Below are 3,438 nucleotides of genomic sequence, written 5' to 3'. Positions count from 1 at the left end.
CTTTGGATAAAAGCGTCTGCTAAATGACTAAATGTAAATGTAGACAGAATATTTTTTATGTAATGCTGTCAAAGTTTATCTAGCGACAGTGTTCATGTCCTAGATCACACACAGATAATATATATGTATATATTTGATAACGGGAAGGTTTTCCATGTGTTGAAAGACTAATGCATTAGGTCTACTCTGTTCATCGTAGCAGCCGTCATATATATGCACAGACTGTAGCGTTGTTCTATTGGTTCTTCGTGATCTGAGGACCCAGAGGAGTCACGGACCGCATTGGAGTGTTTTCAGGGCGGTTATATGGCAAATGTGAACTGTTCGTCGTGTGAAAGGAGCACAGGCTTTCGTGAGTAGGACTCATCGGCCATTTTTTGTTGTGTGTGACGCATCACTTATTTCAGCGTTGGACTGTTTTCCTGTGCCTATCGAGGAGAAGAGGATCAAAGCTTCACATAATCACTTCTCTGCGCGACTTGGAGAGTTTCGCTGTAACAGAGTGGAGTAACTGGGTGAATAACCAGTTTGACAGTGTACTTTAAGAACTGCATCATCCGAGTGTGACTGCCATTATGTGCACCACCGAATAAGGGCACCAACGAAATCCAAGCGCTTGATTTAGGAACATTTAAGGAAGTATAAGGGTGAATATGTGATTAAAGTTACAGTTTTGGATCCATAGAGGTATACAACTGCAACTAACTAATAACTGGAATTATCCACTTGAATCTGCAGTTTTTCTTATTTCTCTGTGTTCATTCTATAATTTACTTACACTATAAAAAGGGGGATATCTTATTTTTGTTTTAACTTTTAGAGTTTTTGTTTGGTAAAAATATATATTTTTGAATTTGTTACTACTTGTGTATTTGTTTAACTGTATATTCTCATTGAGTAACTTGATTACAGTGTCCAAATATTTCTCTTGTCGGGTATTGTTTATCCCTTTAATTAAAAATTTAATCAAGAGTTACAGTGTACACAAACTATTTTCTTTGTGTATAGTTGACACATTTTTGGAGGCACCGCATCAGAAAATGTAATTTCTATAAAACATAACTTTCCAGAGATAACCCAGCCAACTCACCATCAATTGCTGAAGCCCAGGTCTTGCTGTTTTACGTGCCTTTAACAGTAGTGTTACATTATTATGCATAAAAATACCTTTTTTAGATGAGACAAAAAAAATTTAAACCATCAACGCATTTCAAAATTGTTACTTTTTTGTAAAATATAACATTTTATATTAGTGCTACCAGTATTACAACATCAATATTATAAATTTTTTGTAACATTTAAATTTTTAATTTAGTTCAATTTTTTGTCATTGCAACATTTTATTGTAATTTTCACTAACAACTGCAATTTGATTTATATTGTAGACCTAAGTTCACTGTTATCCCACCGGTCAGTATTGTGACCATCAGCATGTTTACTCATTCTATGACCACACTCAACAAAGCTGAATATATGTGAATTCATATATTAATACTAGAAACCTTAAAGATAATGTGTACCAAAAATCTTCATCATATCTTTGTTAACATACTTTACTAGTGTAGTAAATCAGCTCAAAAAGGAAATATTTATAATTAATTATAGCTGGTTATAATTAATAACAAATATTTAGATTAGATCTTAGAATGAACGGTAGCAGAATCAAGATTACAATTATTTGATCTGTCCGTCCACCGAGCAGACAATATAATAATTTATCACTTCAAGGAAAGATTATTTTCCTGGCCAAGAAAAGTAGCTTTCCTTCTGTATGCAGTGCTAGCAGTAATTTAGCATATGTAGCAAGGGTTCAAACATTCAGTGACTCCGAATTGTGAGCAGCAAACAGAGACAATCAATTGTGAATATAAGGGATTTAATAAATTAATCTCTATCTAACATATAACTAACGAAGCAAAACACATATATACAGAATGAAGCAAAGCAAGGAAGAGAGAGAGAAGAGCAAAAGAATGGCAGTATTTCACATCAATTAACCACAACCTAATGAGAATCATCAAAGAATCAAAAATCACGTTAAAAGGGGCACAAACTTAAACTCGCATCTAAATAGTTGTAAACGGTTACTTGCATTGGCTTCGTTGCTGAACAAGAGTCCTGATGCGGTAGACACGGAGGTTCTTGATGAGTTGTTTTAGAAGTGAGCTAGAGGTTTCCTCTGGTTCTTCTGAAGATAGGAAAGTCCACAGTGGATCGACAGAGTTACTTGAAGATGAAAAACTGCCGGAAAATCAAACTCAAGAGGAGAGTTTTGAGGAGTCTTGGATAGTGTCCGTCTCAAAAGAAGAGGTTGCTGAGCAGAGATTAGCCTGAGCTAATGACTTTCATAGTTCATATCCACACCCACCTTTTGGGTGGAATAGCCAATACCAGGCGTGAATTTTTGAGCGGGAGAAGTTTTCTTTGTCTCCCTTTATGGCCCATTTGCATGTTTTTGTGGCCGGTCTGGAGGATTGGTGCAGTTTTACCCAAAATATAGTACAAATAGTATGATGCATTTCACGATCACATAGTGTAGATCATTGTTTGAGGAATAAAGAGCAGATAATTTTGATACCAAGAACGAAACATCTAGAAAATCTTAAACCAGAGATACATTCATACACCTGAATATCAGCATTTAGGGCTTAACTAATACAAATAACGAGTGGTAACTCCGTTAATCTAATAGGGAAACATACAAACAACGCATGCATATACCAGATACAATTGTAACTGATTAATTATAGTCTAAATAAAGAAAATGTCTTTATGTGTGTGTGTTATGTGTATTACCAGCACAGGGGGTAGTTCGCTGGTCAACCAGGCCCATTGGTGCCTGTCCCCGGGGGTCATTTACGTCTCTTTGGAATGTGATTGAAATTCAATGGGGAGACGAGAGTGGTGAAACTGTTCAGCATCTCCTTGATAGTGCGGGGAACCATTGGCAATTTAGCACCCATATAAATGTAGAATCTGGGGCCAGGACTGTAATTTATATGCAAATGTCAAAAGGCTAAGAGGGGTCTCTAAAGAAAACCCCAATGATCATCCATGATTTTAAGCAGACGCGACACTAGCCTTTTGTTTTGGAGCTTTGATGCAGTTATCATCTTCTCAAGATGCAAACAGGAAATAAACTGCTCTGGTCATGTGACAATTTGCACTAATCATGTGAAACTGCACATATTTAATTGAGACCCTTTTTTTCTGTATTTGCAGGAACTTCACTAAAACAATCAGTAAGGTTTTCAGTAATGAATCAATCAGTAAGATTTTTAGAGCTTTGTAAATAAAAACTTTTTTTTACGGTCACTATTGTGATCGGTGGGATTAAAAGGGTTAAATTAGATTGTATAATTTCAAACTTTAAAGCTAAATCAGTAAGGATACTAGGGACATGTCCTTACCAATATCCAGCTACTAATAAATTGTCCC

Source organism: Sinocyclocheilus grahami, unplaced genomic scaffold (assembly GCF_001515645.1).
Source record: "Sinocyclocheilus grahami isolate Dianchi unplaced genomic scaffold, SAMN03320097.WGS_v1.1 scaffold2127.1, whole genome shotgun sequence".
Classification (NCBI taxonomy): domain Eukaryota; kingdom Metazoa; phylum Chordata; class Actinopteri; order Cypriniformes; family Cyprinidae; genus Sinocyclocheilus; species Sinocyclocheilus grahami.
Note: the sequence above shows the minus strand (reverse complement) of the source record.